Source organism: Podarcis tiliguerta, assembly GCF_965153285.1.
Source record: "Podarcis tiliguerta genome assembly, chromosome: 9".
NCBI lineage: Eukaryota > Metazoa > Chordata > Lepidosauria > Squamata > Lacertidae > Podarcis > Podarcis tiliguerta.
In genome coordinates this window covers 12,351,305-12,363,527 of record NC_139542.1, presented here as the reverse complement: position 1 = coordinate 12,363,527, position 12,223 = coordinate 12,351,305, and the positions used below count along the sequence as shown (strand labels likewise).

Below are 12,223 nucleotides of genomic sequence, written 5' to 3'. Positions count from 1 at the left end.
TATTGATTGTTTGCTTTTGAGGACATGTACTATATTTCATGCTGTACTAAGTCCAAGGTGTTGTTGTTGTTGTTGTTGTTGTTATTATTATTATTTTAAATTTGTATACTGCCCTTCCTTCGCAACAGAGTGTATGTTTACTCCAAAGTACATGGGACGCGGGTGGCGCTGTGGGTTAAAGCCTCAGCGCCTAGGGCTTGCCGATCGAAAGGTCGGCAGTTCGAATCCCCGCAGCGGGGTGCGCTCCTGCTGTTCGGTCCCAGCGCCTGCCAACCTAGCAGTTCGAAAGCACTCCCGGGTGCAAGTAGATAAATAGGGACCGCTTACTAGCGGGAAGGTAAACGGCGTTTCCGTGTGCGGCTCTGGCTCGCCAGAGCAGCGATGTCACGCTGGCCACGTGACCCGGAAGTGTCTTCGGACAGCGCTGGCCCCCGGCCTCTTTGAGTGAGATGGGCGCACAACCCTAGAATCTGTCAAGACTGGCCCGTACGGGCAGGGGTACCTTTACCTTTACCTTTAAGCCCCATTGAGTTCAGTAGGGCTTACTCACATGTTAGATTGCATTTTGCATTTGCAAAGAGTTATGCAAATATCAGTGTGTTTGTTCTTGCAGAAACATGTTCCTCTGCTTTAGACAGAGAGAAAGATCACTCAAGGCCAAAGAGTGAATTCATGGAAAAGTCCTGGACCCAGCTTGCACTGCCTTTGCACTAAGCCGGTCTGGCTTTCATACAAGTGTATCCCAGAAAACACCTTTAGAATCATAGAATCATAGAGTTGGAATAGACCACAAGGGCCATCGAGTCCAACCCCCTGCCAAGCAGGAAACACCATCAGAGCACTCCTGACATATGGTTGTCAAGCCTCTGCTTAAAGACCTCCAAAGAAGGAGACTCCACCACACTCCTTGGCAGCAAATTCCACTGTCAAACAGCTCTTACTGTCAGGAAGTTCTTCCTAATGTTTAGGTGGAATCTTCTTTCTTGTAGTTTGGATCCATTGCTCTGTGTCCGCTTCTCTGGAGCAGCAGAAAACAACCTTTCTCCCTCCTCTATGTGACATCCTTTTATATATTTGAACATGGCTATCATATCACCCCTTAACCTCCTCTTCTCCAGGCTAAACATGCCCAGCTCTAACAAGTAGTAGACTGACTCACAGCCTTGGGGACCCACTGTTAGAATGAGCCCCGAATTAATCAGTGAAGTAATATTTTACATTCTGCTCCAGCCTGTTTCCTATTTAGTTCATTATTTTCCATACATTGTCTTTCCATCTTTACAAAAGGAAGCCAATACAAAAGGAAGCCAGTACGTTTCTGAGCACAATTCAAAGTGTTGGTGCTGACCTTTAAAGCCCTAAACGGCCTCGGTCCAGTATACCTGAAGGAGCGTCTCCACCCCCATCGTTCTGCCAGCGCTGATGTCCAGCGCTGAGGGCCTTCTGGTGGTTCCCTCGCTGCGAGAAGCCAAGTTACAGGGAACCAGACAGAGGGCCTTCTTGATGGTGGCACCCGCTCTGTGGAACACCCTCCCACCAGATGTCAAAGAGAAAAACAATTACCAGACTTTTAGAAGACATCTGAAGGCAGCCCTGTTTAGGGAAGCTTTTAATGTTTAATAGACTATTCTATTTTAATATTCTGTTGAAAGCCGCCCAGAGTGGCTAGGGAAACCCAGCCAGATGGGCGGGGTATAAATAATAAATTTTATTATTATTATAATTTGTTCCAAACATATTTTTATTATGAAAGAGTGGCAGCTTTTGTGTACCTTTGTTTAACAAAGATACATTGTACATAGCATCTTGCAAAGATATACAGGCAACAGAAATATGCCCTTACTCCAATAGCGGGGAAACAACGAATTACCTGGTAGCTACTTGAAATTGCCCGGAGACAACCAGAGGGGGACTCAAGAGCCTTTGGCTCACAGCCTATGCTTGAATCTTACCCTTAAACAGAAGCCACTGGGCAAGCTCAGTCAGGTTCTGATTGAATTGTCGTCAAATATTGAGCCAGCCCTTTGAAGGATAGAGCATCCTGCTCCGGGTTGCAAGAAGCTCTGTGGCCTCTGTCCATTTTTGTGCCGAACAAGATCCAGTAAACGAAGCTGCAGACTTGGAATAAGTGGATTTCACTGAGCACTGTGAGTGTGGTCTTTGTTTCTGGGAGGACCTCATCTCCTTTCATTTACCTTTTCCTTGCCCTGAGGCTGTCACAGGGAGAGGTGTGACCTGAGCTCTAATTACCTATTTGAATTTGCTAGGAAATTGCAGCTGCCTTAAGAGAAAATAGCTTTGAAGCTGCTTTGATAGAGAGAATATCTGAGTTACTTGGGAGGGGGGCAGTTTAGAAATGCTAAGAGACTATCTAATACAGGAGTCAGCAAAACTTTTCAGCAGGGGGGCGGTCCACTGTGCCTCAGACCTTGTGGGGGGCCGGACTATATTTTGAAGAAGAAAAAGAATGAATTCCTATGCCCCACAAATAACCCAGAGATGCATTTTAAATAAAATAACATTCTACTCATGTAAAAACACGCTGATTCCCGGACCGTCCGTGGGCCGCATTTAGAAGCCGACCGTGCTGGATCCAGCCCCCGGGCCTTAGTTTGCCTACCCATGATCTAATAATATACATATTCTTGGACTGAGCAGTGACAGTAAGAACAAGTTCCTGTCTTGAATCCTGGGGAAGAGAAAGTACATGTGGTACAGACATTCCCTGGCAAAATCTGAATAGTTTTTGTTTGTATTCTAAATAGGGGACAATTGTGCAAAAATGTTTCTGTTCCATCTTTGGTTGGTATGAATAGGTAACAGGATACTCTTGTTCAACTATGCTGCTGCTACTGTGCCTTGGGAGCCAATATTGACTGAAAATATTGGTTTGTCATTGCTTTTCTCTCAAGAAGCAGGCGTCTTTTAATTTCGTGACTGCTGTCACATCTGCAGTGATCATGGAGCCCAAGAAAGTAAGATCTCTCACTGCCTCCATTTCCTCCTCTTCTATTTGCCAGGAGGTGATGGGACCAGTGGCCATGATCTTCGTTTTTTTATGTTGAGCTTCAGACCACATTTTGCGCTCTCTACAAAGCATAGGAGCTCCAAAACAGGCATGGAGGAGTGTTCTTTAGAATTGGGTACATGTCAAAACTAGGAACAGGATCCCGGTGGCAGAAGCAGGAACCCTGGAGTTGTGTTTTTATATGGAGGCATGTGAAACGGGGGTGGGGGAGACAACAACTAATTCACAGGAGGGAATTCAGCACAATAATTGCATGTTCTAAGAAAGCTGAAAGTCACTCTCTTTGGCTCTTGGAGTAAAACAAGCATTTGCCATTTCCACACATCAGGGAGATCAGTCACATTTGGAGGATGGGAAGAATGTGAGCAGGGAAGCCATGATACCACCATTAAAATAATGGTGCATATGTGGCTAGGGTATTACCACTGTAAATATCCCAGACTGGAAAGACCAGAAGGATTCTATTAAAAGGGGGGGGGGAGGTGCCTCAGAGTCAAAACTCAGCAACCTATTTTCCTCCTCAACCACTGCTGAGAAAAAGCCTCAGAAGAGGAAAAATTGAGCTGTGATAAAAGAATTTCTACTCCTACCAGAAAAATATTTCCCCCGAATGGCAAGAACTGTAATAAATGATATATTGAAGCTGCGAGGATAAAAGACAGAAAGCTTGTTGTGAGTATATGAATAATTGCTTCATTAAAAAAAAGCAGAAGTAACAGATTAAAAGCAAACACCTTAAATTACATGGGATGTTCCAATGTTTAAAAAGTTGGCAAAGTGTGCTCTGTCTTATGTTCAGTGTACAACATAAAGGACATCTTTCAACTCTCATCTGATTGTAAAATTAATTTCCTAAAGTAGGTGTTTTCACACAAATCTGCCATGTGAAAAATGACAAAAGCTACACAGCTCTACAGGGAAGCAGCCTGGATGTCTATCAGTGTCTCTTAAAAACAAATTTTAAAAAAAATCTTCAAACACTCTATCAAAAATATTTGAAAGGAAAAAAGAAATCCTGTGATAAAGGTACAAAGGCTTCCTTTTGCTTTTGATCCTGTATCACCTGTCAGCATTCAACTTCATTGTTCTTTTCGCCCCCTTTCAAAAAATTCATTTAGAAGCACTTTATAAGCACTTATAAAGCTTTCATTCATAAAACTTACAAGTGCGCTGGATGGATTCTCTTAAGATGTTCTATCGCTTTTCAGTTCTGCCACACCTTTCCGCCTCCGAGGAGATAGGTTTATAGGCAGCCTTTTCAACATCTCAGCCCTTAGCGTGACCAACAGCAGACAATGCGTTTCATGCAGAGTACTGATAATTAAACAGTCGGTGCGAATGTCACAAGATGACTTTTAAGGGCGTGGGTGCAAAGCCATTTCGAGGCGATGGGATGCACAACCAGTTCAGTCTACATGCCGCTTGCTCCCATCCCAAGCTCACCTCCCAAGCTCACCTCCAGCACTTCGCACACAAAGCACATTGGCTCATTGCAACATCTCTGCTCTGCCTTCAATGCAAAATTCCCAGGGGGTCTTGCGATATCAGTTAAAGCATCGCAACGAAACAAGACAGCACACAGAAAAACAGCAGCACACAGTAAGTCGAAAGCATCACTAAAACAATAGAAGGCCATGTAAAAAATCACCAAGAGCTCAGGTAAGTTAGACAGTTTCCACCCGGCACCTAAAAGCCATTCAAATTGATTGTCACATAAAGAAGGGAAGGGAGTTCTTTTCTGGCATCCTCTCATGTCAACTCAGGAATTATTATTATTATTATTATTATTATTATTATTATTATTATTATTATTACCCTGCCCTCCCCGGCCAGAGCCGTGCTCAGGGTGGCTAACACCAGTAAAATTACAGTAAAAACATAATTGGGGGGGGGGCAATTTAAAATACAGGTTAAAATGCAATTTAAAATGCAGCCTCATTTTAATAATAGCCCATAGATCAATACCATAAGGGGAGGGAAACGTAAGGGTCAGACCGAGTCCAAACCAAAACTCAGGTGGAACAGCTCTGTCTTGCAGGCCCTGCAGAAAGATGTCAAGTCCCGCAGGGCCCTAGTCTCTTGTGACAGAGAGTTCCACCAAGTCGGGGCCTGTGCTGAAAAGGCCCTGGCCCCAGTTGAGACCAATCTAACCACCTTGCGACACCCAGACCTAGGCCTCTAAGAAGCAGCTTAATATCAGGGCAGCTTTAATGCGAACCATGGCTCTTTGGCTATTTGGGGATCCTAGGCTGTCTTAAGAGTCTTAAGAGTAACCATGGGTGGTGGGGGGGGGGGTTGGAATAGTCTTCTAAAAATAAATAAATCAAAAATATGCAGTAGGAATAAAAACAGGATATTAACTCAGATTACACAATGTGTTTGTTTGTTTGTTTTTAAAACCCTATCACACGTAACATTTATTAGTTTTAGGGTGAATAAAGAGATACAAAGGAAAAATTGGGCAGGTGTTCCCTTTAAAATACAGGATAGAGAAATTCAAGTATTTTTAGATCTGCAGTTGGAAATTTCCAAGAAATGGAAGGATTTATAGTTATTAACAATATGCTATGAAAAAGAGAAAGAGGGAAAGGATTTGCTGAATTAGCTAATTTGAACTAGAATACAAAAAAGGGAGGTGTGAGGAAGTCGAGGAAACAAGCAAATGAAAGATAAAGATATGAAATTTGGATGTGTTTTTAAATGTTTTTGTTTTTCTTCTTGTTGTTTTGTTGTACTGTTTTTTTCTTTCTATTTTTGATGTATTGTTTGTTAAATTTTTTATTGCTTTCCCCCCTTTCCCCCCTGTAATTATTAAACCTCTAATAAATATTACTTTAAAAAAAAATGAAAAAGAAAAAAAAATACATTATTGATGTGGGACACTGTTTAAGTTGAATGTAGGTTTTTGCCCAGGCAAAAGCGCAACAACTTTTAGATAATGATACTCCTGCTTCTTCCATGACAAAATCATAGGCTCTTTCATATTTGATAAAATCTTTTATCATTTTTATTTTTATGCTCCCCCCCCCCCTGCACTTTTTGAGGGGGACTAAATATATATATATGTTTTGTCACTCAGCGCCATGGGCTTAAACTCTCATAATAAAAGGATCAGATATAGAAGGATATATAGATATGAAAAGGTGGCTTTGATAATGCTGCAAGACACCTAGATCAAATAAAAAGCGGGGGATAACTATTAGATGGTTTAAAATTGGGGAATGTTTCTCAGCACGTTCAGAAAAGAAGACGAGGCTGCATTGCTTTTCCAGCCTTCACAGCTGGAGGGACATTGGCATGGTGTGGCTGCGAAGACAATCTGATGCTCCAGATGCTGCGGTCGCACTGTGCTGAGCTTCCAGCTGCCTTGCCCTAATCTCCATAAAAGGCAGCGACACACAGAGTTGGGGAGCTGCGATAGCAATGTATCCCCACCCTCTCAACTCCACTGTAGCTATTACTGCAAACAACAACAACAACCCACCTCCATATTGTATTTGGTATATGGATGAAGAATCCAGAAAGTCTGCTTGATTTAGGATGAGGTAACTTCACAAACAATGGGACGTGGGTGGCGCTGTGGGTTAAACCACAGAGCCTAGGACTTACCGATCAGAAGGTCGGCGGTTCGAATCTCTGTGACGGGGTGAGCTCCCGTTGCTCGGTCCCTGCTCCTGCCAACCTAGCAGTTCGAAAGCACACCAAAGTGCAAGTAGATAAATAGATACCGCTCTGGCGGAAAGGTAAATGGCTTTTCCGTGTGCTACTCTGGTTCGTCAGAAGCAGCGTAGTCATGCTGGCCACATGACCTGGAAGCTGTATGCCGGCTCCCTCGGCCAATAAAGCAATATGAGCGCCGCAACCCCAGAGTCGGCCATGACTGCACCTAATGGTCAGGGGTCCCGTTACCTTTACTTAACTTCACAAACCTTGATGGCCAAAAGTGAGGAGGAATTAAACAACCTTCTAATGAGGGTGGAAGAGGAGAGTGCAAAATATGGTCTGAAGCTCAACATCTAAAAAACTAAGATCATGGCCACTGGTCCCATCACCTCCTGGCAAACAGAAGGGGAAGAAATGGAGGCAGTGAGAGATTTTACTTTCTTGGGCTCCATGATCACTTCAAATGGTGACAGCAGTCACGAAATTAAAAGACGTCTGCTTCTTGGGAGAAAAGCAATGACAAACCTAGATAGCATCTTAATAAGCAGAGACATCACCTTGCTGTAAAAGGTCTGTATAGTTAAAGCTATGGTTTTCCCAGTATTGATGTATGGAAGTGAGAGCTGGACCATAAAGAAGGCTGGTCGCCGAAGAATTTATGCTTTTGAACTACGGTGCTGGAGGAGACTCTTGAGAGTCCCATGGACTGCAAGAAGATCAAACCTCTCCATTCTAAAGGAAATCAGCCCTGAGTGCTCACTGGAAGGACAGATCCTGAAGCTGAGACTCCAATACTCTGACCACCTCATGAGAAGAGAAGACTTCCTGGAAAAGACCCTGATGTTGGGAAAGATGGGGGGCACAAGGAGAAGGGGACAGCAGAGGACGAGATGGTTGAACAGTGTTTTCCAAAGGGAAAAAATAGCACAATCTAGGCCTCCACACTACGGGGCTCATTTTACACCAGAGGGTAGAGACTCACACCAATCCCCTACTGTGCTATGTCATTCATGCCTTGACTGACTGTATAAGCCAGTGTGTAGTTAGTTATGTGAGAAAGTTTTGCTCCTTTGAGGGTCTACACCATGGGTAGGCAAACTAAGGCCCGGGGGCCGAATTCAGCCCAATCGCCTTCTCAATCCAGCCCGTGGACGGTCCAAGAATCAGCGTGTTTTTACATGAGTAGAATGTGTCCTTTTATTTAAAATGAACCTCTGGGTTATTTGTGGGGCCTGCCTGGTGTTTTGACATGAGTAGAATGTGTGCTTTTATTTAAAATGCATCTCTGGGTCACTTGTGGGGCATAGGAATTCGTTCATTTTTTCTTCTTCAAAATACAGTCTGCCTCCCGCCCCATGTCTGAGGGACAGTGGACCGGCCCCCTGCTGCAAAGTTTGCTGACCCCTGGCCTACACAATAGCAAACAGTGCTCCATGAGAAATCCTATTTTGGTGTATGTATTCAAGTGGAAAAGCGGGACGGAAGAAAATCTGAGGTGGTGGGGAAATCGAAGCCTTAGCCATGCCACCTGGTGAAAGAGTCTTCAATGGGGGAAAAAAGTTGAAGAGGTGCCAAATAAAAGGTAAACGACTGGAAAGCAAAAGGGAGACAATATTTAGGAGTCAATTATTAACTTATTAAGGAAGCTTTCTTTTTTTAAAAAACACACACACACACACACCACACAACCCACCAAAACACGGACAGTTTTGCAGGTGCTGCCCCAAGGCCCTGAAACAACCATTTGACTGAAAAGGAGAGGCTTAAAATACATTACAAGTTAAAATAAATTCTTAATGACAGACCATTTATTTTTTCTTGAATACTGTTTGGCCTAATTTGTCACCTGTGGATCAGGTTACATCTAGCAAAAATACCACCGGGCTACGGCAGCAAAGGAAGCGGACCTCACTTCCATATCTTTAAAACAGATGGCCTTAGCCATCCTGCTCTGGAAAAAATGTTGAAACTGACGGATTTGCCCAGAAGAGGGATGAAAGCCGACTAGAATATTATCTCACGTTTCACGATGTTGCCTGCATGAAATACAAGGGTGCTGGTTTCAAGGAAAGGAAATTGTTAGCGGCTAATTTTTCAAAACACATTTGCTGGGAGGTTCATGCAAGGCTGTCACCCCAATACAGTGATCACTGCGTAGAAGCAGACTCTCATCTGCTCCTGTATAAATACTCCTCTCTCACCAGTGAAATTTAATATAAGTGAAACCAACTTCCTTGGGCATCTAGAGCTGCAAGTTTAGCTACTGAAGCCCCCTTTTTGAAAGTGTTCAACCTCCTCCTGAGCAGGCAATCAGTGACAAAAGTGGACTGTCAGCATAGCAGGTGTACTGTATGCAGACAGATTCTCATATACAGCTGTGCCTATGGAACCTACGGCATTCAGAACAGATATCTGAAATACTCAGGGTCTTGGCTTTTTTGTTGCTAAAAAGAAGCAGGTTTCTCAAGCTCTCGCTTTTGTGAGTGGATTCCACCTCCCCTCCCTCTTTAGCTCTTAAAAAAGAAAAGCAAGCTGCAAAATGAATAATGTTAAGGCTAAATAGCTGGAAAGCTTTTTGCTCTGCAGGTCTCGTTCTATAGTAACTCCGGTGGCTCTTAAGATCGGTTTGGAAAAGTGAATAAAATCAGAACACCTTGTGAAATGTTTAGAGATTGCTAACTGCACCCCAACAAGGGCCAGGATCAAAGGAATAGATGCTTGCTTCCTAGGCCATCGCTCCTAAGTTTTCGTGTCTTTTTTAAAAAAAACCACACACCACATGTACAAAAGTTCAGAGGCACACATGAAAAAACAATAATCAACCCCCCACCACCAACCGCCCCCCTTCCTTTTGCATCTCAGAAGCAAGATTGCAGGGGAGACAGTGGCTGGCTGAGCAGCAGATGTCGCAGCTTTTAAGTCTTCAAAAGAAAAGCTTCTTCCCTGTACAGAAGAAGAACTGTTTTCCCTGTGTGTGCAACATGTGCTTTCCAGTCAACTATTATCCACAGTGCTCCACAGCTGCTGCTCTGACTGGAGGAAGCTCAGCAGACTGCGGATTTGCTTATCTGTGTAAACAGGGTGTTGGCTGCATTTGCAAGTAGTAATTCACAGTGAGAACAGGCTCCTGAGTGTGCGTTCCTGTATTCATTCAGATGGCATTAAAAACTGAAAAGCTTTCTGTGCTTTCTGTGCACCACCAAAGAAGCATGGACAGCAGGCAGGCAGGACTAAGCAGTAAGAACAGTCAGAGGGGAGCTGGGCTAAAAAGTCAGAGCCAAGGGACTTACCATGAGCCCAGCGAGCCCTACTAGTTTGGGGCTGGGACTGGTCAGAAGACCCTCCAAGTGCCCCTATTTTCCAGGAACAGTCCTGGATTTACAGAAGCTGCCCCGATTTCTGATTTGAACCTGGAATGCCCCACTTTTCCTAAAGACGCCCCTATTTTCATCGGAGAAATGTTGGAGGGTATGGTGCTCTCAGCTGAGGAAGAAGAAGAGGGTGCCGTTGGTGTGGAACAGGCTGATAAGGAAGTCTCTCCACTCCTTCACCTTTAGAGCCTGGGGGAGCAGAGGCAGTCCCACTGGCTCCCTGTCCTGCCCCATCCATTGTTGTAAACAAAAACCTGCCCCCTTTCCCCTTATGGGGTATCCAAGAGCCCATATAGAGTCCTTACATAGGTTCCCTATTGGTAGGAGAAAATAACAGAGGCCAGCCAGAGAATATTGAGAAGCAAAACAGGGTCCTCACTCACAACACGCAGGAGGGAGGAGGAACCCAGAACAATGGCGTGCAAGGCCTTATATAGACATTTTAAATTCTCTGCCCTGGAGTTCAAGACCACCCCTCCATACATCATACATACATCACAGAAGGGGTGTAACCCAAGACCACCACCCCAGATACATAATACCTACATCACAGAAAGGGCGGTCTACAGCAGAAATCTGAGTGGTTTGTTTACTTCCTGTCTGCCAGGTTACCTGTTTAATGGTCACTTGATTGGATTGCCTGGGGAGCCTGGCCAGTCTTTTGTAATGGTAAATACTTAGTTCCTGAGCCAGTTCACAGCCTCACACCCTATTCATATCTTAAATGTGCCCTTAAGACAGGATTTGTGAAGGAAAAGACAATGTGGAGGTTTTTCCATTTTCCTTTGACCTTGCAGAGAAAACATTTGCTCAGTTTGTGAATCAAAAATGGTTTCAGGTCGGTCTTCCTGTGCTGATCTATGTACGTGCTTGGTTGGTACACTTATGAACATTTAATATATATCTAAGACCTCAAAGGGGACGCGGGTGGTGCTGTGGGTAAAAGCTTCAGCGCCTAGGGCTTGCTGATCGAAAGGTCGGCGGTTCGAATCCCCGCAGCGGGGTGCGCTCCCGTTGTTCGGCCCAGCGCCTGCCAACCTAGCAGTTCGAAAGCACCCCTGGGTGCAAGTAGATAAATAGGGACCGCTTACTAGTGGGAAGGTAAACGGCATTTCCGTGTGCAGCTCTGGCTCGCCAGAGCAGCGATGTCACGCTGGCCACGTGACCCGGAAGTGTCTCCGGACAGCGCTGGCCCCCGGCCTCTTGAGTGAGATGGGCGCACAACCCTAGAGTCTGTCAAGACTGGCCCGTACGGGCAGGGGTACCTTTACCTTTACCTTTAAGACCTCAAAATTCCTATCACATCATAGAGCAGAGAGATTCCGCAGCAACAGGAGAGGGCTGGGACGGGAGGATGGACAGCTGGAAGAAGAGGAGGAGCCCAGGGGGCTATCTTCCATCCGACTGCCAAGAACCAGCTGCCCCCTCTGCCATGGGTAACAGACCCACAGTCCTCGCCTCCGAGCAAACCATTCTCGTAAGGAGATCCTTGTGAGTCTGGGATTCCCCATGCTGTTCTTAACTCTTTAGCCATCCCTGCGTCCGTAATCTGTACCACTGCCAGCCTTGACTAATGCTTTCTTTCTTACTTGTATGGAAGAGATTCTGTCACAGTGTTTGGGACGGGAGCCCCCAAAGGACCAAAACAGGAGTCAGATGAAGAAGCACATAGGAACCCAACAGACGCAGGAAGACTGTTGTTGCTCAGGCAAAGTCTCAGCCCAAACAGAAAGCTCCTTATACCCTTCCTGTTGGGGTCACCTAGGCAAAGTGCCCTCTGGCGGACCCCTTTTGTGGGTCAGGGAACTCCAGTGGGCTTATCTGGCAGCTGAGGTGGGCACCAACAATGGTGGTGCGAATCAGCGCTGGGCAGCTTGAAGCTGCCATGTTAGTTTTTCCAAATGTCCCAAAGTGGCAAGGCATTGTTGGAAATTTAGGTGGGAGCTTCCAGCCACTTTTTAAAGGGAGGGTGATGGCATTGAGCTAGGCTTGCTTCCTGTTCAAAAGTTCTTAATGATTAGCCTAGGTGGGCCCAATCCACAGCCCGAGGTTACTTCCCTGCACTAGAATTGGGGTACATGACTGGCCATGACCATTTGGTGTTTCCTGCTTGGCAGGGGGTTGGACTCGATGGCCCTTGTGGTCTCTTTCAACTCTATGA

The 12,223-nt window shown here is 45.1% G+C and overlaps 1 protein-coding gene across 3 annotated transcripts in view; it reads right to left on the bottom strand.

The window, feature by feature from the left end:
- Positions 1-12,223, bottom strand: part of CFAP299 (cilia and flagella associated protein 299) — a 327,350-nt gene that overhangs the window by 56,222 nt on the left and 258,905 nt on the right. The window lies entirely within an intron of this gene.